Source organism: Lissotriton helveticus, chromosome 7 (assembly GCF_964261635.1).
Source record: "Lissotriton helveticus chromosome 7, aLisHel1.1, whole genome shotgun sequence".
Taxonomy (NCBI): Eukaryota; Metazoa; Chordata; class Amphibia; order Caudata; family Salamandridae; genus Lissotriton; species Lissotriton helveticus.
In genome coordinates, this window is record NC_136068.1 from 1,621,254,840 (window position 1) to 1,621,280,184 (window position 25,345).

Here is a 25,345-nt window from a genome sequence, read left to right on the forward strand (position 1 = left end):
GACTAAAAAAATAACACTATTTCGACATTGGTGTGATCAAGAAGAAATGCTTTTATTTGTCCAATATTTTCCACATTTGTATGTGTGCTGCACTGTACAGCACACATACAAAGTAGCACACGTTTAAAAGTTAGTCCAAGCAAAGTATTTTGCACTGAAGAGGGCATTCAGGGATGACTGAACTGTGGTTTTACTTACATTTGGAACTGCTGTTGTGTAAAATGCTGAAGGATTTGGCACACTAGAACTCTTTACCACTTTGAATATTGGTTGGAATTTGCACTTTTTAAAACAATTATACAGCCTTGCATATTAGATACCCTTTAAAATTCTCCATAGGAAATACCAGCTTCCTTTTTCAAGAAAATCAAAAAGAGCTCTCAAACAATCGTATGGGTAGAGAGGAATCCAAGGAAAGCTTTTGACAAATGTGTTCATCCAGTAAATGATGGAGAACTGGCAAAGGGTGACATTAGGCTATACTCGGCGTCTCCAATCTTTTGAATGAGGAGTGCTACTTCTGTTTAATGAACCCATCCTGAGCTTCTGTCTCATATATGGATTAGATCACGGTACATAAAGTCCAAGCCACTTAAATAGTTCCTCTAGAACACCCAGTCCTGCTGCATTGAGCAGAGACATTACTCATGGCATACAACTATACCCTGTACGGTCCCCCAGGACTGCTTTGTCACTTTAATTTTGTTTATGAATCACCCGCGAGAGGCGAGTTTCTGTTTGGAGTCGGCTGTCTTTTTGTCATCAAATACATGGGATGACACCTCTCATTATGTGAGCTAGGAGGTGAAAGACTTTCATTATCCTGCTAATTGCTCTAAAATTCACTGCTTGTTGACCAGATACTGGCCCGGCCTCAATGATTTAATATTAAGTTAATAGTATAGTGACTAGAATAGTACAAGAACTATTGGCAAGGTCGGCCCTAGAGTCTGCTGCTGTAGGAGTCTGACACACTCTCTCTATCTTTGCATGGCGTTTTGAAGTAAACATGTCTCTACAGCCATCCCAAAGCGCTAGAGCATACATTTGAGGCAAAGATGAACACAAAATAATGATTGGAAAGATTGTTTTAGGAAGTAAAACACTCTTGAAAAAGTAAGGAAATGGAAGAAATGAGAGAAAGAAAGAAAAGGCGAATGTGAAAGAATTGCCACAGGAAAAGAGAGCCTTGCCACATCACAGACGCCTTTTGGGGGAAAAGCCACACCAGCGTTAGCACTTGCATACCCTGCCCGCCTCCCGCTGCTCGCTGGTCAAGTCGAGCCGCCGAGTGGAGCGCGGGGCAGGAGACTACAAGCCCCATCAGCCCAAGCGGGCTGCAACGTACCAAGCCGCGCCAGGAGGCGCATAAATCCAGCGTCCGCCCTGACGAGCGCGGAATTGCCACAGGAAAAGAGAGCCTTGCCACATCACAGACGCCTTTTGGGGGAAAAGCCACACCAGCGTTAGCACTTGCATACCCTGCCCGCCTCCCGCTGCTCGCTGGTCAAGTCGAGCCGCCGAGTGGAGCGCGGGGCAGGAGACTACAAGCCCCATCAGCCCAAGCGGGCTGCAACGTACCAAGCCGCGCCAGGAGGCGCATAAATCCAGCGTCCGCCCTGACGAGCGCGGAATTGCCACAGGAAAAGAGAGCCTTGCCACATCACAGACGCCTTTTGGGGGAAAAGCCACACCAGCGTTAGCACTTGCATACCCTGCCCGCCTCCCGCTGCTCGCTGGTCAAGTCGAGCCGCCGAGTGGAGCGCGGGGCAGGAGACTACAAGCCCCATCAGCCCAAGCGGGCTGCAACGTACCAAGCCGCGCCAGGAGGCGCATAAATCCAGCGTCCGCCCTGACGAGCGCGGAATTGCCACAGGAAAAGAGAGCCTTGCCACATCACAGACGCCTTTTGGGGGAAAAGCCACACCAGCGTTAGCACTTGCATACCCTGCCCGCCTCCCGCTGCTCGCTGGTCAAGTCGAGCCGCCGAGTGGAGCGCGGGGCAGGAGACTACAAGCCCCATCAGCCCAAGCGGGCTGCAACGTACCAAGCCGCGCCAGGAGGCGCATAAATCCAGCGTCCGCCCTGACGAGCGCGGAATTGCCACAGGAAAAGAGAGCCTTGCCACATCACAGACGCCTTTTGGGGGAAAAGCCACACCAGCGTTAGCACTTGCATACCCTGCCCGCCTCCCGCTGCTCGCTGGTCAAGTCGAGCCGCCGAGTGGAGCGCGGGGCAGGAGACTACAAGCCCCATCAGCCCAAGCGGGCTGCAACGTACCAAGCCGCGCCAGGAGGCACATAAATCCAGCGTCTGACCCGCCTCGCGGGACGCCGGGCGAAGCCCGGGCCAAGGGCGGGCCCGTTTCAGCCCGTTCCAGACTGTGCAGGACTGGACTGGGCCACGGTATTTACATTTACTTTTTAAGCCCGTAACCTCTATTTTGTGACCCACTGCTGGTTGTTGACATTGTAATTGACTTATAATTACTACTAGTTTGGTAGTATTTGATGTCAGTAATTATGAATAAGCGTACCAGAAGTAAAAAGACCTCCAGCCTATCTGACATCACTGGCCCACTGGACTTATTCATTACCAAGACTCACGAAGTCATAGATAAAAGCATACACATCTTAGAACGCAGGGTATCCCATGAATTGGAGGTAGCAAGAAGGTCGTCCATGGGTCCCCTGGCTTCTGCACAAACCCCTACTCAAAGGGGACCAATTATTCCACTGCTTAAGCAAGCGGACAACACGAACGTATTAATACACACTGTTCCTAATATCGTCGATCTATCTGCTACCCAACTCTCACTGGGGTCTAACTCCTGTGAGGATTTAGAAAAAACACCTGATCTACAATTCTCCCAAAATGAGCAGGATATTGTAGAACCTAACTCTACGGGTAACCGGGAGGGTGCCATAAGTAAGAGGCAAAACACAGAGACGACCTCACACGAGACTATTATAGCTCTGCACAACAACATGACCTCACCCAAATTAAATACTGACACAACCTTACCAGATCAACTGATTTCTTTCAACACTGGTGCTGATTGCATATTAACTCTACATGACGCCGGTCTCCGAGAGCTGACAGAGAACAAAGCTCTCGGGGGTGGCATACAAAAACCATGCACTGCATGTGTAACATTACATGATCTCATCACAAATAGCATGGGGCGGCTGCTAAAACATCACTTGCAACCACTGGAGAAGAGCATCATGATTATCGAGAAGCAATTAGCTAAATTAAATATCTCAGCTTTCAAACAGAACACACTGGGTACACCTGCCAAGGGCCTGAGGATTGCAAAAGACACAAATAATCCGGCGCAAACGCCGTCCTTAGCAGTTACTCGGCCCAAGCCCCAGCCGCTTGAAAAAGTTGTAAATCCGGAAGCCCAAAAAAACGATAGGCAAAACAAACAAATTACCTCAAACCCTGCCCCAACAGAAGGGATTGATAAACGAAAAGGCCCAACTGATAACTCCCAAAAAACCCCGGCTCCTGTGGAGCCAAATAGCCAAGTAGCAAAGCAGAAGGATCCCTTACAGACACTACAAAAAGTCCAACAACCCCAGCCACAAGCCATGGAGAGGAAAGCCCCAAGGCACAGGCGTCCGATACACCTGCCGCCCGAGGCGACCCCATACACTGTTATACTTACTGGGGTTACCGAGCTGGCAGACGGTACAGACGAACCTCCTTGGTCGCTGCGCAACAAGGTACTGCAGTGGTTGAGCCAAAACAGACCTCTTCATCCATCTAATCAAAGTAGAATCATCTCAATGAAAAGAGTGTTCTGGATTGGCGATACCAAAAAAAGTCTACAGGGTGACTGTATTGTACTTAACTGTGAGGACCCCGCCACAGCTGATTATATCTCCTCATGGCCAGCCCTAGAAAAAAGGGGGGGGTCGATGTACAGCGTCTTGCCTTCTTTTACCCACCTCTAAACACCTTTAATTATGGCGACCCTAATAGTTGGGAGGAAGTACAGGATTGGCCTTGGACACAGGTGGGCCACTATAATAGGAACAGAAATAGGAACAGTAACGATCACTGGAATAGAGGATGGGATAATCGCCCCTGGCCACCGAGAAGAGAAAATTCACACCACGACTACTGGAGGGGGGCCCCCACAAGGAATAGGTACGACTGTCTGGACATGGTCGATTGACCAATAATGGCAACAGAATATAAAGGAAACAATCTAGGTACCCCAGTTGAGTCCTGTATAAATGATCATAAGATTATCACTGCCAATATTTTGCCCTTAGCGAACACATCCGATTCCCCATTAGGGGAAACATCCCTTACTCCCTTAATCTCGCGGAAAACCGCGCAACCCCATAGGGAGCTAGAATACAACATAGAGGGCGCTGAGAGGTCAATTCCCCAGACACTAGCACCTGAAACCAGTCAACATAAACTTAACCTTAAAATAACTTCCTGGAACATTGCAGGGCTGAACAACAAAGTAAGGGACCCCTCATTCCTATCCTTCATGGAAAAACAGGACATAATATGTCTACAGGAATGCTGGGACCAGGAGGAGTCCCATATTGAGGGTTTTAGTACCTTTTACATCCCGTCGATACAGGGCAATCGAGGTAGAGGGTCGGGTGGCTTGTGTATCTTCGCTTCCAATTTGTTTAATACAAAACTGTCCACATACTTGGCAAGCGGATCTAAAGTAGAGGTGGCTAGATCTTTGCAAGGACTTATGGTCAAAGCAAAGGGGTGGTCCCTCTTTGTGGTTAACATATATATTAATGTGCCAAAAGTGGAGCCTAAAGCTTTAATAGCGGAGCTCACTACAATGCTCATGAGGGGCGGCCGGGATGCAGACTGTATCCTATTAGTAGGCGATTTTAATTGCCATCTATGTCCTTATAGTGCCACAAAGAATTGTGGCATTTATAACTTAAGAGGGGACCCCACCACACATTTCGAACATTCCATCATGGGTAACATGCTAAACCAATTAATGCATGATTGGGACATGGGGTTTGCCAATGAATTATGCGAGCCTTCAGTAGCTTTCCAGACAACCTTCTTTGGTCGAGGGTCAGGCACTACAATCGATTATATCCTAGTGTCCAATAGGAATCAGGTCTGCCTGGAGGAGTTTACCACGGAAGATTTGGCACTAAGTGATCACTTCCCGATTTGCACCACTATTTCTGCCGGGAAGACTGACAGCCCAGTGTCAAGCATACCTAGTATCCTTCATGGTCACTCAGTGTCATTGGCAAGAAAGAACGGTTATGCCATAAAATGGGCAAAAATCGATGCCACAACCTTCCTGAAGGAATTAGTCCAGAAAGAATTGAAGCAATTTACGACCTGCTTAGAATTTAATATTAACCCTCAGTTAACTATAGAGGCCTATGGAAGGATAACAACCACGATAAATGATAAGTTAACAAAAAAACTAAAGACAGGGACAGCAAAGAGAGCACATGGCTGGTTTAACTCCGCCTGCTCCAAAGCACATAATGATCTGTTAAAGGCATTAAAGACACTCCCTAAAGACATTAGTTTGATTAAGGAGGCCAGGCGCGTCTATAAGCAGACCCTACGTGACAGACAGGACGAACTGAAAAAACAGGCCTGGGAAGCCCTAGTAAAGGCAAGCGCCGTTAGGGATAACATTTCTTTCTGGAAAGAAATTAATGCCCCTTTTTTCTCCACGGACAGCAAGGCTGACTCGATGGAGATAGTCATAACTGAAGACGTCTGGGTCGATTATTTTACCTCCCTATATAAAAAAGATCTAATAACCTTGACCCCAGATTATGATAATAACAATAGGCAGGGGGATCAGCTAGCGAAACACGATAGTTTCCCTTTAAACATAGTTATTACCCCTCCAGAGGTCGAACTAGCAATCTCTCAGAGTGCAAATTTAAAAGCCCCCGGCCCAGATGGAGTCCCCATTGACTTATTCAAAGACAATGTAGACTTATGGGCTCCTCTATTAGCAAATGTAATAAACGCGTATAGCAAAATGGGTTTCCCTGACACATGGCATGAAGCCATAGTTATTCCAATATTCAAAAAGGGGGATAGACAGGACCCAAAATGCTATCGCCCTATCTCGTTGCTAGATACACTGATGAAAGTGGCAGGCAGAGTATTGCTAACCAAACTACAAACCTGGTCTAAGAGTAAAGGGATCCTATCGAAATTACAGTATGGCTTTAAAACGGGCGTAGGCACTGTAGAGCAGGGTTTAAACCTGGCCTTAATAACAAACAAGTATATTAGAAGCAAAAAAGGGAATCTCTTTTTGACATTCGTCGACTTAACCTCGGCCTTTGACTGTTTAGACCATACTGTGTTATGGAAAACCTTGGTTAAGTTGGGGATTGATAAAAACATTCTTTATTTCATACAGGAATTATACAGAGACGCAGGTGCCACAGTCAGATACGGCAAAAATGGTGAGCGAACCAAAAAATTCCCGATAGCAAAGGGCGTTCGGCAGGGCTGCATCCTTGCGCCATTCCTTTTTAATTTATATATCAATGAGATAGCAGACTTTTTAAAAGATCTTGAAGTAGATTACCCCAAAATAAACGGCATCTCAGTACCACTATTACTATATGCTGATGACGCCGTGATCATGGCCCGCACACAGCTGGGTCTTCAGAAAGCATTAACAGGATTCTCAACTTTTATGACTACGAGAGGTTTAAAAATAAACGAGGGAAAAACATTTACAATGTCATGCACCCTGAGGAAAAATATACCAGACTGCAAAACCTTCGTTAATAACACCAAAATAGCTATGACCAAAACCTTTTCGTATCTAGGCATCATATTTAACAACAAGGGCACATGGTTAACAGCAATAACCTCCCAGAACCTGGCCTTTTCTCGCACGATAGGTGCTCTGAAACAATTTGCAAAGAGACTGGGCAGGAAACCTGTGGACATATTACTTAAGATTTACGCAGCTAAATGCGTGTCCACCGCTGTATATGGGGCCGGTATTTGGGGAGTAGCAGATAGTACACCAATTCAAACAGTGGAAAATGCCTTTCTGAGGTACTTATTAGCAGTCCCCCGCTCCACGTCCACTACTGTTTGCCACAACGAACTGGATAGAGTCCATATCATCGACCTGATAAAGATAGCGCCAGTAATGTTGTGGTTTAAGATCTGGACATGTGATGATACAGGCTTCAACAGGGAAGTAATCCAAGACTGTTTAAACTACTCCGCCTCTAGCAAGCAGCCATGGTTAGCCTACGTGAAAAAGTTTTTGTTCTCCATTGGTAAACCAGATCTCTTCTCAAACCCCACATCATGCTCTCAAATAGCAAAAAAAGCCCTAAAAGTGGCATGCCTTGACTTATTGGAGGAACGAAGATGGTACCTAGATGGGCACAAGTCCACCATAGTAGCCCATCGCAACATCTTACATGGTACAGGTCTTCACGCTTATTTAGCCCCAACCTATTCGTGTTATCACAGAATGCTCCTGACTCGAATGAGGACGGAGTCTTTTTATAGGTTAATATCATTCCCTGTTCCGAATGATTGGTCTGCCAATTTGGAAAAATGTCCGTGTGATGACCTATCCAAACAGTCAAATCTACATTGTATTCTCTTTTGCAAGTACTATCAGTGGGGGAGAAAAAGATATCTGTTACCATTGTTAAAGTCATGGGGCGTGAGAACTTGTAAAACTGCACTGGTCAGACTATACATGATGGAAGATGAACTTACCATAGTGACAGCGATAAAATTTTTGGCTTTCACTGTAAAGTGTAGAGGGACCATGGGAAACGATTAGGACTTTATGGACAAATTAAAAAAAAAAAAAAAATTGTAAAATCGTATTATAGTGTACCTTACAACACCAGATAATATGTATACAGTAGACTGTATGAACTCCAAGAGCCTTTTAATGAATTTTTTGAATTTTTAGATGCTTTTTAATGAATTTTACCTGTGTTTTTTCTTCATGCTATGTATTTTTGTAAGAAATTTTATAACCAGAGAAAAATTACTCAGTCTGCTTACGTTTGTATTCTGTATGCTTTTATGGTTTTTTGTCAAAATACCGAATAAAGCTATTTTGAATTGAATTGAAAAATTGTAAAGAAAGAAGGAGCAAAGGAGAGAAGGAACAAAGAAAAGGATAGGGTAAGGAACAGAGGAAGGAAGGAAGAGAAGAAGTAATCAGCGAAGGAAGGAGTGGAAGGGAAAAAAAGGAAAAGATGCAGAGGAAGAAAGTAGAAAAAGGAGGACTAGAAAATAGAAAAAGAAGGGCCAAAGGAATCGTAGACATAAGCAAAGAAAAGGAAGAAGAGGGAAAGGAAGAAGGACCAAATGAGAGAAGAAAAGGAACTAAGGAAGGAAATGAGTAATGAAGCATAGAAGGATGAACAGGAAGAAGAACCCAAAAAGTGAAAGAAAGAATGTGAGATGTAGAAAATGAAAAGGAATTGGAGAACGAGAGAAAGAAAGCACAGAATGAACAGAAAAGAGAACGAACAGTGAGAAAGCAAGACAGGAACAAAGGACAGAAGGTATGAAGAAGAGTAAAATAGAAACACTTATGAAAGTGAGATGCAACAAAAAGAGAAAGTAGAGTGAGAAAAGAGGAGAGAGAAGAAAGTAAAGAATGAAAGGAAAGGAGGGAAAGAAATAAACAAAAAGAAGAAGAAGAAGAGGTAGAAAGGAGATAGTAAGAAGGAGGGAGAAAGAAGAAAAGAGCAAGCAGGAATAAGCAAGAAAGGAAAGGTGAAAGAAAAAGAGAAAGAAAAGATGGGAACCGGCAAGAAATAAATAAAGGAAGAGAGAAAGAAAGACAGAAAGGGAGGAGAATGAAACGAGGAACGGAACAAAAACAAAATATCAGTGTAGTGCAACTTTCAAAAATGTATCTTTAATACATCATAATAGCTTAATGAAATACAAGTTCAAAGAGTGAATATTTATCAGGGTGAAAGTTTACAAATCTGTGCTCTGATCTGAGACATTTCTTTATGATCAGGCTTCTTCACAGGTAGCAGCAAACGATTGTCTATTTAAGAAGAAGGTGGTCTGTGTGGTCCCCCAGTCACCTTTCTTAACGAAGTTAAAAAATGCATCACCAGGGAGTCAACTTCTGACTGCCTAACTCAACTTAGAGGCACTGAGCTACTCCAAGACAGGCTACTGGTAGCTCCCAATCGACCTGATGGAGACTTCTGGGCCATACTACTCGGCCTCTCAGCTACTCTTGATTAATGACTGGCTCTTTGAAAGGCGAGATATAATACAATACAATCTCATTTATAAAGCGCACAGTAAATACCACCCATAGAAGAGGTAGAAAATAGGTTCACTGTATCCTTATCAAGAATTAAAAAGAAAAGTTTTTAATGGCTTTCTAAAAGCAGTTTCAGACTTGATACTTCTAAAACTAAAAGGAAGAGAATGCCACAGCTTAGTTTTCAGAAAAATAGATCTGCCTCCTCTTCTGACCCTGTGAATGTGTGGGATGTAGAAAAGTTTGACATAATTAAATCTCATGCATCTCCGGCGAAGATGGTTTAAAATGGCCTGTAAGGTAAAGAGGAACCTTATGATGGTAGGCTCTGAAAGCTAAGGTCAGAGCTTTGAACTAGATTCTCTTATTGACTGGAAGCCAATGGAGGGCACGTAAGTGACCCAACACAGAAAATAGACACAGGGTCTTCAAACTCAGCTGGGTAGCAACTTTTTTGAATAGTCTGAAGATGCTGAATCAAAAAGACCGGAAGGCCCAAATACCAACAATTAGAATAGTTCAGCATGGAAGTTATTAAGCTGTGGACAATTGTCTTTCAATACTCTATTGAGATGAGATGCAGCATCATTCTCGAAGACCTCAGGGTGAAAAAACAGAAGGAGGATAAAGCCTTAACCCGGGGGTCAAAGATCAAGCCTGAATCAAATTTCACTCCAAGGTTTCTAACCAAGGAGCAGGGCTAGTGGAGGCCCCAGCTCTGATGGCCACCAAAGACTGGGTGATGGGGGACTTAGTACAGAGGAAGAGTCTTTTCAGAATATGGGGCCATATTATCAAGAAAGGGCGATACATTATCGCCGCTTTTATCTGCAGGAAACTGCCGCTAAAGCGGCGATAATGGTCTTGATAATACTCCCTTGTGAATTCCCATAGAAGCCCAGCTTAAAATCCAGAACCTGGGCTTCTATGAGAATTCACAAGGGCATATTATGCCCATCATCGCCACTTTAGCGGCAGTTTCCTGCCGATAAAAGCAGTGATAATGTATCGCCCTTTGTTGATAATATGGCCCTAAGTTCCATACAGCTTGTGTTCATCCAGTCCACCACAGATTTCAAACAGAGTTTAAAGGAGTCAAGGGGAATGGTCATGTTTTCCGGGAAAGCCAAAAGAAGTTGAGTATCATTTGCATAGGATATAACTCTCACTCCCTAGAATTCAACTAACATGCCAGAGGTTCCAAATAAACGTTAAAAAGTGTTGGGCTGAGAGTCGAGCCCTGTGGGACCCCACATACTAAGCGCCTCATTTACAACACCCCTAGCAGCACTTTTGCGCTGCCTGAGCATCACTTATTTGTCGCTCCGGTGGTTTAATGTGCCACAGCATATTTACAAGGCCACGCAAAGTCACTTTGATGGCTTTTCATGGCCTAGTAAATATGTGCCCCTTTTGTGCAAAACACTGAGTGAAAGGGGCGTTCCATGGGTGTTGCTGTGGGTATTTCCATGCAACACCCATGGAATCTGAAGCATTCCTAAATTTACAAGGAATCATAAACCTGGAAATGCATCAGATTCTAACACTACCCCAGGGGTGGCGTTAGAGAGGTGCAATGAAGAGAAATATCCTTATTTTCTCCTTGTTGTTTCCTCTTTCAATGTGTGCTGCATTCTGCACACATAGTAAGAGAAAAACATCTCTTGCGATTGTTTTTGTGCAGGAAACTATCCCTTCCTGCACAAAAACAATCACACCTACAACGTAGACACCCTTGCACCATGGCACAAGGGTGCCTGCGTTGGCGTATGGCAGCCATTGTGCGCCAGCGCACCGGTAAAGGACAGGAATGTGCTGTATCTCATAGATACAGCGCATTCTTACACTTTTCTTTTGACGCAGCGCAGCACAGCAAGATTCCTTGCAGCACTGCCCAGCGCCCAAACCGCGTAAAGGAGGTCCTAAGGATTTAGCCTCAGAAGTGAAAGGGGGAAGGAAAACAGCCTGAGAACGCTTGCCAATGATAGATTTGAGACAGCATAGTTTGCGGCCTCTGACGCTGATCATGTCCAGTCTCTCCAGCAAAATAGCATGGGAGACCGTGTCAAAAGGCGTGGAAAAATCAAAACCAGCACAATGACTAGAGTATTTAAATCAAAATTAGCTCTACGGACTTCTGGTAAAGCAGTCTTGGTGCTATATCCGGCACAAAACCCTGATTGGGAATCATGGACCAGGTGGTTTGCTTCGAAAAAGTTAGATAGTTGTCTATTTCTATTCTTCTAAAAAAGTTAGCGGTTGTGGGCAGGAGAGAAATACGTCTAAAATTGTCGAAGGCCTTGGGATCAGCAGAAGGCTTCTTCAACAAGGGGAGAAGAGGGCATGTTTCCAGCGGGAGGGAACCAACTCCTGGTTAAGAAATTCGTTAAGCAGCCTATTTAGCCAGAGGTTCACCACCAGTTCAATCCAACATTGGCAGTCGTTTAACCACTTAGAACTCAACCAAGACAAAACCGAAATACTTCTCATCTCCAACAAAGAGGAGAACCCTCATATTTCAGAATGGCTAAAAGCTTTGGATGCTCTTAATGGTAATCACACTCTGACCCACTCCATTAAATCATTAGGAATTACCCTAGACTCAAAACTCGACATGGCCACTCACATCAAGAACTCCGCAAAAAGTGCCTTCGTCAACCTGAAGTTACCTAACAAAATAAAACCTTTCATCCTAACCAGCAACCTCAAACAAGCCACCCAATCACTGGTGCTATCCAGACTCGACCATGGGAATGCCACTGGTACAACACAATCGCACCTAGCCCCCCTCAAAACTACTCTCAAGGCAGCAGCTAGAATGGTCACTGGAATCAGGAAATATGATCACATCTCACCAGCACTCAGAGAACTAAAATGGCTCCTAATCAAACTGTGTGCCAGATACAGAACTGCCTCACACATAAAGCCCTGCACTCAGGAAAACCTGAGTATTTGACTGCCAAACTCAAGCGGGCTGGTCAGACAAGGAACCTCAGGAGCTCCAGTATCCTACTACTCATCCCCATGAAAACACGCAAACAAAAAACTGCTGCACGGTCCTTCGTCGTAAATGCACCCAAAATCTGGAACTCCATTCCAGTCAGTATCAGGACTATCCCGTCTTTCACAAAATTAAAAAAACAACTTAAAGTCCTTTTCCTCAAACGCACCCTCCCGAATGGATAGCCGCCATCAATACGCTATTCCCTGCACGTCGTCTCTTCCTGACATTGTAGCTCTAAGACTTTCCATCTCCCTGCTATTCGACCCCCAACTGCTCCTCCCCCCCTTAATTGGTTCAATCCCAAGACAAAGTGCACTCTATGAGGTTATCGCAGGACTCACGTACTACCTCAATGCTGCTCAGCACACTTGGACTGCTGAAATTATATGTAGAATACTGTATGAATCTTGCTCAAAAACTGTTGTGAAGCACTCCGAAACCCTCGGTTCAGGCTAGCGCTATATAGAACTCCTTAATAAATTAATAAAAAATAAATACCACCGGTCCTGGTAGATGGAAATGGCAGGAAGGCAAGGGTCAAGAGGGGATTCTGATTTTCACTTTGCCGATTCTTCAAGTGAGATGGAGGGAAAATAGATAGTAGGGACCTAGCAAAAATATCAGGTGATGCTTGAGTGGTGCAACTCCGACCTGATAAATGTTAATAAATTACTTGAATTTTCCTATGGAAGAAGCTAGAGAGGCACTCTGTGCGCTCCAAAGAGGGGGCAATAATGTTTTTAATGGCCATAGGGGACAGAAAGGAGTTAAGTTCATGCGAACAGTGGCAGCTCCTCCGCTAAGGCTGGAGGAGCATCGCACTACTGCTCAAAAGGAAAAAATAATATCGCATAACGTATCATTACTATAATTTAATTTTTCCCCTTGCAGTCAGCGGCGGAGCGGGGTTGGCCAGAGCAGGAAGAGGAGTGGTTTGTGCATGACTGTTTGGCCGGCCCTTTTGGGCCGGCCAAACAGTCATGCGCACTTTGCATGTTTTCCTACCAGGCTGCTTTACATAGCCTGGTGAGGAATATGCACAGGCGCCCTGCCCCGTCTGAGCACTGATCCATGTGCTCAGACCAATCCTAACACTCTACTGCTGTGTTGTAATTGGCTCAGGGGAGTCTGTCTGCCCGGGTGCTTCCTGCTACCAGCCAGGACTGGAGGCAGGAAGAAGGAAGATGAAGAGAACGGAGGAGAGGCGGTGGCTGGTCGTTGCACATAAGCCTTTTTTTTCATTCCCTCCCCTTCCACCCCCATCCGGTAGCAGCAGGTACTGCACGCGGATGGTTCGAAGCTTGTGAAATTAACCAACCAGACTGATGCATATTTTTCAAGAGCAGCCTAATAATCACTTTTACATTCTTGTCATAGTTCGATACCTATTGCCTTTGCAACTTTTTACATAGGGATTTCTCCACCTTAAGGGAATTGGAGAACCATGGTGCAGAGTGCTTAAGCCTCTTTGAGGAGTACCCTTTCCAGGGTGCAATGGTATCAATCGCTTTCGTAATCCAACCAGTGAAGCTGGATACATCACGCTCTAAAGAACCAGTCCTTTGACAAGGAAAGAACTGAAAAGACTCCAGAAATGGAGACTGACTGATTTTATACCAGGGTCTGGACCACTTCTTTATGGGTCTTTGAAGTTCTGGGGAATAGAACTAGCAACATTGAATGAGATCAAAACGTAGTCCGACCAACTAAGATTCAGAACTGATTTCACCTTGACAGTCAATGAGTTGGCCAGAATCAGGCCCAGTGTGTGACCACCGGTGTGGGTAGGCACTTTAATAATGTGCTCAAGATTAAAAGCTTCTACAGAACTAAGAAATTGCTGCGCACGTTTATGATTAGGGACATCTACATGCAGGTTCTGATTACCTAATACCATGTAATTGGCGTGCAGTGGGAAAGATGACCTAAAGTGTCAGTTTTGCGCTGTGGGGAAGCAGCTATAGAATCCGGAGGCCTATAAGTAAGTATGCCAGAGACAGCAAAAGTAGGGACTAGAATAATAGAAAATTACATTTCCTCAATATTATGAAAATTAGTATGTTTTGCAACAGAGCAAGAGTAGGCTGAACGGTGTATATTAGCCATTCCAACCTCATTTTTGTCCATTCTATGAAAATGCTTAAGATAAGCACCTGAACTGTCTTTCAGTCAAGTCTCAGTGAAGAAAAGTGATTCCAATTTGCTGTCAATTAAAAGATAAAAAATGTCCAGAGCATGCTTAGGTAGTGAACGACAGTTTAACAAACCTGCCCTGATGGAGGTAACTGGGGGAAGAGGTGAAAGAGTCTTGAGGAATCCGACCCTGGATCTTAATGTGTTGGAAGCTGAAAAGTAGAGGGGCTTCAATTGAGAAGTCGCACCTGGGGCAATTAAGACACTCTCCTAGTTTGCCAACAAAGAGCTCACCTGCATGATCACAAGGTAAGGAAGAAGGGCAAGCAGCTCAGCCTTAGAGTAAATACAACGGGGTGTGGTATGGACGGTCGCAAACGGGTTTGCCTTAGCCAAGCCTTTATCGCACCAGCGCCGCGTCCGCTGCATGTCCACAGCATCTCTCAGCGCAACCACAACAAAATGGTGGCTTGATGTCGGAATACCCACTAATCCGGAAGTGAGTATCGCAAAGTGTAAGCATGCTTTTTGAACGTTAAATCAAATCAAATCAAAGCAAGTGCGCATTGAAATCAGGACAAAACAAGTTTTTTAGCAGCACATCGTGATCAAGCATGTAGATTACCGCCTTACTGTCCTTTAGACCGAAATCTGAGGTCCATGCTCTATGGTGGTCAGATATACACAAATATCCCTCCAATTGCCAAAGTAGGTATTGACTGCTGGCACAAGGCACTTAGATGAGGTGAGACGATAAACCTATGTGAAAAACTCCTCTTTGTGTGTGTCACTGACTAACATATACATCGGAATTAACTGGACTTAAGTCTTGGGACACCTTTGGACTCTCCAAACTGGGGGTTGTGTAGAAAGTGATATATAGCAGGAAATTTCAGACATTACATTAAGAATTTCAATGGCATAACTCGCAGATCCTCAGGTGAAACACACCCTAGAGGCTCAGAAACTGGGTCCTGACACACTGCCAGAATTTAGCCCACTGGATGTTAAACTAAGGCCTAAAGACTAATAACGTTTCCCAGATACATTGTATAATAGTTGGAAATGCAGTCAATAATATGCTAACAATCACAACACAATTGGAGGAAGATGTGGGACAACTGGTTGAAGTCAATTTGAGAGATGCCCTAATGGCTCCGAGAGTACTGGCAACCTCTACTAAATTGCGCTGAATCCAAATCAAATACTTACACAGGATAAATTATTCTCCAGCATGACTCTAGCAAATGGACAGGAATATATCTCTCAAATGTTAAAGATGAAATGTAGCTGTTCAGAATGTGTTTGACGCAGTGTGGGAATGTGAGGTCATTTAAAGATATTGGCACAGCATCTGTAGGACACTGACTGAAGGGTTGGGCTGCCCATTGTACTTTCGCCCAAAGTGGTACACTTGGGGTAATGGAGGATAGGTATATGGAAGCACATGGCTCACCAAAGGGCTAGGACTGCTACTTGCAAAGCAAGACAAAGCCAAATAGTGGATGTCTGAAATAGTTCTTCCTATACCAGAATGTTCATCTATACATTTCATAAAGAGGGCACAAGTATGCCTACAGAAGTATAATACGACATGAGGCATTTACAGTGACATGAGACACATAAACATAAGAACTTAAAATTTACTTACCTGTTACTTTGGTTCTAAAGCACGGGCATCTTTCATAGATTCACATCTTTGAATTATTTCCCGCCGCCAGACCAGTAACCCCAGTAACAATGTAAGCTCAGCACAGTAAGCCTTACACTCAGTAACATTGGAATTGCTAAGATCTTTTCTTTCGTAACCTATCCACATCATTATACATTATCCAAACTACAGCCAAACAGTGACCAGCATCCCCAGCTATTCCCTAGACAAAGGCTTCCAATTGTTCAATGTTCTTAGCTCATAACATGTTCCTGTGAGGTTCCTTTTTTAGTTTGCACTATATTCTAATTGTGTTCTGTGGGAATTACCTTTTAAGAACTGTTTGGGGAGCTTTTTAAACTGCATATTGCTGCTATTTTTCTGTCTTTTATTTTGGAGTGTGTTATACTCCTTTAGCCTTTTAACGGGACTCGTTTGGTCCCTGTTGGCCATTTTGGTTCGGCCACGTGCTGCTTGCGGTCAGTGCTCCAGTCCCTGCACGCCGTCCGACCACAATCCCTACTTAATGGGCTGGGATTGGGCACGCATCGCCTGTGAGGTTCATTTTTTTTTTTATTTGCACTATATTCTAATTGTGTTCTGTGGGAATTACCTTTTAACAACTGTTGTTGGCATTTTAAACTGAATATTGCTGCGCTTTTTTTTCTTCCTTTTATTTCGGTGTGTTATACTCCTTTAGTCTTTTAACTGGACTCGTTTGGTCCCTGGTGGCCATTTTGGTTTGGCCACGTACTGTTTGCGGTCAGCATTCCAGTGACTGCAAGCCGCCTGGCCACAATCCCTACTTAATGGCCACTGATCAGACGCGCAGCGAGCACACCGATGGCGCACCAAAGGCACGCCTAAGGCAAGCCCGTCTGTGCCCGTCCGCGCCCAACCGGGACCAGGAGCCACAACCCCTGCTCAAATTCAGGAAAGTCGGATTAACTACACCCCTAAACAACTACTGGATATCCGCAGCTGCCAATGCATTAACTGCCTGCAATGGCACCCTGCTATTGCCGAGACCATGTTGAATAGTTGCGATAAGTGTAATGGCTGATGGCCTTTTTAAAGATTGAAAATAATAAAGGACTTTTTTGAAAAATTCAACAGCCTGTTTGGACTACTAAATTTTGGTGCACCATCCTTTGCTTTAAAAAAAAAAAAAAAGTTGCGATAAGTGTGGCTTCATACTGGACCCTCAGTCCCATAAAACCATATAACTTAAGATATTCTTGATAATCCCCAGCACTACAATAGAGCACAGGATTTTAGAAGCTGACATATTTGATCTCTTGACCAGTGCGCGCCCGGACGCCATCTTCTTAACTTAGACCTGGCTTCACGGGAGCTCTGACCCTGATGTAGCGGCTGCGTTGCTAGCTGGTTACTCTATTGTAAGAAGAGACTGTGAAGACAGAATGGGTGGCGGTCTTGCAATCATTTTTAACAATCGGTACACATGTAAATTTGATAAATTAACCTGCAAGGGATGCGAGGCTATGCTATTTCAATTAGCCTTGCCCCCCCAGTTCACCCTTTCAGGAATGTTACTCTACCGTCCCACTGGGCCGGCTGGCCCTTGGGCTGCTTCTTTTCCTGACCTGATTGTTCCTCACCTGCTTGCAGCAGCTAACTTCACAATTGTGGGTGACTTGAATCTTCACTTTGATGATCCCACTTGCTCTGTCAGTACTTCTTTAATTACTGATTTAGCGGCCATGAGCATTTGGTTTCAAAATAATTGGCCCACCCATATGGCAGACCATTTATTGGATCCTATTTTTTCGACCCTCTATAACATATGCTGCTCTCCTGCTCTCCCTGTCCTGTGGTCAGATCACTTTTTGGTCGGCTTTAGGGTCAAGTTAGATTTGAATAATCCATTTGTTCCCGCCTTAGGCAATAAGCTCAACTCAAGGAATTGGAGGAAATTGGATATTAAACTTTTTAACAAGTTTTTAATTAACAATGTCCCTACCATTAACCTAGTCTCCATGACAGACCTGGAGACGATTAATAACTGGGGGCATATTATCAAGGGATTTATCTCCGCTTTTTGGGCTTTAAAAGCCAAGAAAGCGGAGATAAAATTATCTCCCTATCAGTAACAGGGTGCTAACACGCAAATTTGCATGTTAGCACCCTTTTTCTCTACGCTTCCCCTTGCATCTCTAATGAGATGCAAAGGGCGCGTTCCAGAGAAAAATAATAGGAGAAATATTGTTAAGCGACATTTCTCCTATTATCAAGGATTTCGCTAACCCTGTTAGTGATTAAAAAAAAGCAGCGCTAACCGCGGTTAGCACTGCTTTTTTTACACCTGGTATTTTCCTGACTTAGCCATGATATCCTATGGAAGGTGGATATCATGGCTAAATTTGTGAGCCCCTATCATCAAGCTAACGCCAAACTTCGAGAGATTATCGTTGGTTTTCCAGCGATAATCTCTCATTTGGCAGTTAGCGCGAGGATTTTTATCACTTCTGAGATAAACCTTGCTAATAGCAAGTTACTTTCTGCGATAATTTCCGGCGATGCCTAGCGTTAAAAAATTCGTTGCTCAGCATCGTTGGTAATATGCCGCAGGATTTGTAACTCTATTGATACTTGCCTTCCCCTCTTCACCCAGAAGGTGAAAAATCACCATCCTCCTGCCCCCTGATTTTCACAAAGTTTAAAAATAGAAAAAAGCAAATGTAAAGCGCTGGAAAGGCGCTGGAGGTAGGACTATGCATTTGAGTCAAAAATTGCTTACAAACAAGCAATTAGAGAATATAATTCCCTTTGCAACACTGCCCAGGCTGATTATGTAAGTTCCACCATCACTAATGCCCAAAATGTCCTAAAACTCTATTTAAATTGGTGAAGGAACTTTCTGGCGCAGCAAATCAAGTTCCCCCTCCGATTCTCATGGAATCTCAATGTGAGGACCTTGCAATGTTTTTTCTAAACAAAGTGGAGAAAATTTACTCAGCATTAAACACTACAAATTGTACTATCACACAGCTAACTTCAATCGCTCCTCCTCTATCTGATATTGATTCTCAGTTGGAGGCTCAACTGGAGACTTGCTTAAGCAAATTAGAACATTGGCTTTAGCTAGATATCAATTCTTTTAGTCAGATTTCAGTGAGTTTCAAATCTGGTTCTCCCTTAGACCCGCTTCCTGTTGCTGTGTTACAGAAAATTGAGTTACCTGCCATGAGGTTGATCATAGAGTTACTGAATGCATCCTTGCAGGAAGCCGTGATTCCACCTGAGTGGAAGTATGCTATGATTCTCCCACTTTTAAAGAAAGCAAATGCTGATCCGACACAGCTGTCTAACTTCCGCCCCATTTCCTGACTTAGTATGTTGAGTCCCAAGGATTCTTACATTCCTCTCAATCAGGCTTTTGGAAAGGCTTTTCAACAGAAACCACGCTTTTGGGAGTAACTGAGAATTTGCACAGTCGTTTAGATGCTGATGACACTGTGGCACTCATACTATTAGATTTGAGTGCCGCTTTTGACACTGTATGCCACACTGTGCTATTGCAAGCTTTATGATCCATTGGTGTGGTTGGGCCTGCCTTGAAATGGTTGGCGGATTTTTTGGTGGACTGTACATACCAGGTGTTCTCCTCAGCTGCAACTTCCAAAACCCACGCATCCCTCTACGGGGCACCACAGGGCTCTATCCTGAGCCCTTTATTATTTAATATCTATGTGAAACCTCTGGCAGATATCGCCGCAGAGGCAGGGTTGGCGATCTTTTCCTACGCTGACGACACCCAAAAATTTTTCTCCTTTTCTGTTGAAGGAGTGTCTAAACCATCATCCCTTCAAACAGGGTTATGTAAAATTGCGTGGTGGATGCAAGCCAACTCACTAAAACTTAACGGGAGAAGACCGAGGTGTTGATACTGGGGCATAATAAAGAGCTTTGGGGTCCCCAACATTGGCCACCTGAACTGGGTGCCCTTCCTCAGCCTACCCACCAAGCCCGTAATCTAGGTTTCATTATGGATGATCAGCTTTCTATGAAACACCAGGTGGCAAAGGTGGCCGATACCTGCTTTTGCATCCTTAGATGGCTCAGGAAAATTCTGTGGATGCTGCCAGTCTCTACTTAAAGAACTGTAGTCCAGGCTCTTGTCATCTCACGCTTGGACTTTGGCAACATCCTCTTTCTAGGAGCCAACAAGGATTTGATACACAAGTTGCATGTTCAGGGCCGGACTGACTAGCGGGCGTTTTGGAATGCTGCCGAGCTGGGGGCTGATTTCACTGTGGTGGGGGCTGATTCGTTGATGGAGACCTGCGTGTGCTTTGAAATAAACAAAGCAAAACGAATTTCGTTGAGCACACGCAGGTCCCCATCAACGAAATCAGCCGCCAGCCCAGAAGCATTTCAAAATACCCCCAACGCTAGTCCAGCCCTGTGCAGGCTGTACAAAATGCTGCAGCCCGCCTACTTTGTCACATTCCGAAAACTGACTCCATCTCAAGCTCTCTACGTGAACTTCACTGGCTTGAAGTTGAAACGGTTTAAAATTTAAAAGTTTAACCTATATGTTCAAAATTAAAACTGGCAAGGCCCCGGACTACTTAAACACTATAGTCCAACAATATGTTCCGTCCCTCTGCTCAGCCACTCAAGTGAAATTCACGGCTCCTAGGCACAGACTCTCACCTATGGGCGGCAGATCCTTTTCTTGCCTGGGCCCCACTTTATGGAACTCCCTCCCTCTGTTATTAAGGAAAGAGACCATTTGTGTCCACTTTCGTAAGTCATTGAAAACTTGACTATTAAATCAATAGGTTTCTTCCTTTCTTTTTCTCTCTTTGGTCCCCTCAGGCGGCGCCGGGAAACCCTTTGGTAGCTGTGCGCCTTATAAATTCGAGATAACATAACATAACATCTAGCACTTTATTGAAGCCTCGTGTGAAAGGGAGGGATGTGGGTCACATGTGAGCTTATGAAAGATACCAATCCCAGAGACCTGAGTTCAAGCTAAGTAGCTTTTCTTCCTCCTCCAGCATTGGATCTTTCATACAGTCACATGTTGAATTAAGATCATTATAGCAGTCTTCAACAAATCAGCTGGTAGGCATGAGGCTTACCTTATTTAAAAGGTTTTTTGGTTACTGCCCTTTCTATGGCTGCATCTGTGGTGGTATCCTCACCAATGAATGAATGCTTAGTAAAAGCATTTTGTTGCTACTTTGCAAATATCTTTTAAAGAAAATCCAGCAAAGAGTGGAGTTGTTGTTGCTGCCGTCACTGGAATGTGCTTTAACAGTTTTTGTTAAAGGTCTTTTCAACAGGGCATGAGGTTTTTTAGTACAGGTTGCAATCCATCTTTCCAAGTTTTTTTTGGATATTGCATTGCCCCTTGTAACTTAGCCAAAAATGACGATGGAACTTTAAGGATACACTTTAGATTGGTTGTTAAAGTCACTTTATCCTTTGAAAATGTAAAAATGTCTACACAATAGTGCTTATAATTCACTCACTCTTCTAGCTGAAATGATGGCTAAAAGGTAAGCTGTTTCCAAGAAATTTGCTGGATTGTTACTTTACGAGTCTTCTCAAAAGGTGGACACATTAAGGCTTCTTATACCGTATTTAACTGCAATTCTGGAGCAAGTGTTGGAGCCAGAGGAATCATCCTTAAAAGTCCCTTCATAACTCCTTTACGTAATCTTTGAGAAAATAAAGGCAACTTGTCGAGTTGTCTTAAATGTCGCAATATTGCAGCCAGGTGCACTTTAACTGATGCACCTGAACGTCTGGCTTTGGCTAGTGTCAAAGAATCTGGTAAGTGTTAATGAGAAAGCAATATGTTAAGTTTATGTTTTTTAGCCCACTGCAGAAAAAGTTTCCATTTTAAATTGAAGGGTTGTGACTCAGTATCCTTTTGCGGCGTGTTCACAACAGTTGTGGATCTGCTGACCTGGATTGGTGTTTGTACAGACATGTTACAAAATTCTAGATTTCAGTGTTGACATGCCCATGCAGGGGATATCAGGATCGCTGTGCAGTTCTCTCGTTTTGCACTATAGATGGGAACGCTTTTAGGCCAAACTTGCTGCCCTTAGTTCCAGGATATTGATGTGTAACTGACGCACCTAGTTTGTTCATACACTTGTTTCCATACCTTTTAGATGAGCACACCATCTTGTGGGTGACGCATCCGTAGTAAAGATGGGACCTCACTTGATCCAGTGGTTGTCCCTTAAAGATGTTCCCTGTGTTCGACCACCATTTGAGTGCTTGTGTCATGTGCCCCGTTATCATCATGAGGTCGTCCCAATCCCCTGAAATCTTCTGCCATTGATCGCTCAGTTGTCCCTATATTATTATCCTCCTGTGTAAGCAACGATGGGGGAAAAAAGAATGCAAGAAATCATTGTCCCTGGGTTTACTTTCACTTTTCTTACTGTGGTGATCTTTATTTTAAAAAAAATGTTGCCCGCAAATCAATTATTCGCTTCTTTCCTGAGACGGGTATACTAAACTCTTTTCTATGAAAATCCTTGCACTTATGAAAATCAACTCTATGTCAGGCGGACCGAACTATGCATCATTTTAGCTTCACATGCCAACCCTCTATCCCTAGCCAGCGACTAGTGACTACCGGCCTGTGTGGGTTAGCACCCATTACAGCCGCCTCCATACGCCTCATTTTGCTTTATTCCCATCATTGTAGAGCATGCTCCCAGTGTAAAGTATGCCATTCCTTAGAAAGGGATGCCACCAGACATCAATTTATGAGTGCTGTCTCATTATACACCCTGGCCGGCTACTTTGTCACACGCACCTTGGACTCTCTACCGCTTCATCAATTCTTTCATTTAGGTTGCAGCATTTGTCTTTCTCGCTACTTCAGCGAGCATCCTGGCATGTTACAGCGGGGGCTAATCAATCCCCTCTTTTAGGTAAGTCATTGGATGGGGTGATTTGTAAGGAACATATGCAGTGGTACACTCCTACGGTGGAACACCACCACTCTTCCCCGCCAGGGCAGCCCACTAACATTGGACGTTCCACCAGGTGGCATTGCCACCAGATGCCTGATTATTTGAAATATGGAATTATATGCACTTGGACCTGCTGTCCATTTTTTTAAATCAACACCAATAACGTTTTTATACTCTGTCCTACGCAGGTGCTTGTTTTTCCTGATTGTTGTGAATGTGGCTTCTTAACCATACTGTATTTGTGCTTTATCCCCTCCAGGTGCCTTTTTCCAGAAGGTATAATTCTAACCTCTTGTTTTCACCACTTAATAGGACTATTACACTTGCACAAGGCAGCACACATGGAAAAAGCAAAAACGAGGCGAAATAATGCCTTTCTCCTCGTTTCGCCAACTTAAGATCAGGTTTTCCCTGGTCTTAATGTTGGCGCTGACTCCTATGTACGCCACCCTTGTACATAGGGGACAGTGTCAAAATCAATGGGGTTTGAGGTGGAACGCCCATCGCAACACCCACTGCCCACCCCTTTCATACTAACCATAGCGTGAAAGGGGACCTTATTTACAAGGCAGGGTTAAGCCATGTTAAGTGGCTTAACGCTGCCTTGTAAATAAAGCAAAGCCCCTATCGCCACCACAATGCAGGTAAAAGTGATGTTGTGATAGGGGCACATGCTCCTAAGTTTCCTTATATCTGACGTCACTACACTTAAAACCTTTAAGTCACTCCTAGGTCAGGCTCTTCAGTCCTGAGGACAGAATGCTTAGGTGTGAGGGCACCCCTGTATCAGAGGGACACCCCTATAAACCCTGTAGTCAATTCTCCAGGCTTTGTAAGTGTCGTCAGCCATTTTAAGACATATAGTGGACATCAGTCATTACGAGGTGTCTAACAATATAGTGGCTGCACCGAATTCGGTCATGTTTGGTATAAAACATGTTGGAATCATTCCCCAACAGTGATTCCAGTGTTGGAAGTATGATGCCATGTATTGGGGGGCTCCTTAGGGGATACCTCTGTACTCCTGGTAAAATCCTTTCAGAGTCTGCAAGCAAGCTAGTGCTGCTGTTGACCACAGACACGATTCTGCCCTCCTGCCGCTGAGCTGAGCTCAAGCATGGGAAGGTAGAACAATATGTTTCCACCTCCCAGACAGACTAAGTGTATTGGGCTGAGGTGAGGGAGCTTGCCAGCGCCACCAGACTGTTTTGAAGGGTAGATATGGTGCCCTCCTTGCACACTCCAGTTTAAACCAGTTCATGGCGCCCTTGGCTCCAGCTCTGGCTTAAAACGGAACAAAGGACATGGGCGTATCCTCCCCTCTGTCCTGCCCCACCTCTGGGAGGGACCCCCAAATCGTCCTAACCCTTTCCTTAGGGTATTTAATGGCTCCCCTGTGGGTGGGTTCTCAGATTCATCATGGGACAAGACTCAATCCTAACACTATGTCGCTCTTTAATTGTCTGGACACTTGGACTTTGTTGGACTTTGTCTGGAACTGAGACTGTACCAAGGAAGACTCCTGCTGCTCCTGGTCTCGCTATTCTTCAAGCCTTCTTCGTCGCCTATGTCCGTGCTTCATCCAGGTACTTCAACAGACCTGTGGGCATCAAGGACACCTGAAGAAATCTACCTTGGAGTGAAGGAGTCACTCCCCTGCATCTGCTGGCACTGCGAGGAAGCTGACCGATCTGCTATTTCTGTAGTCCTACAGACTTCCAGAGGCACAGCAACACAGGTCGGGGTTCTGCAACTTCCTCCAGGCCTGACCTGTCCTCTGCAATTTTGAGGCCAGTATCCCTTGTTGAAACCGCTGGGACCAAACCCCTGTGCACAGCATCGACTTGCCATTGACACGGCTTGTTGGTTCTGCACTCCAGAGATCTTCGGGCTACAAGATGCCCCAGCCTGAAGCATCTCTTCTCTCCAAAACCAGCATCCTCACTGAATCCTTTGCAGTGTGGACCTTCCTTCTTGGTGAGTTGCGTGAGGTCCTCTTGCGACTCCTGTCCCTTCTGCCTGATGGTCATCCTATGGGTCATCGCCTGCTTTATTTAGTAGGCTCCCCTGCTTGCCCTGACTCTCCTGCTCCCTTGAACCTTGCTGGTCCGAACATTGCTGCTTTTTCATCGTCCACTCCAGTTGCGGCTACCACGGCTTGTTGGTGATCTCGCCGGACACCGACCACCTAGTCACCGACTACCGACGTGGGACAGCTTGTGCGCAGCTCCTGGTTTTCCTCAGCATCGGCTGGTCCACACAGCTGCAGCAACGAAGTCACCGTTGACTCTTCAGAACTTCCCGACATC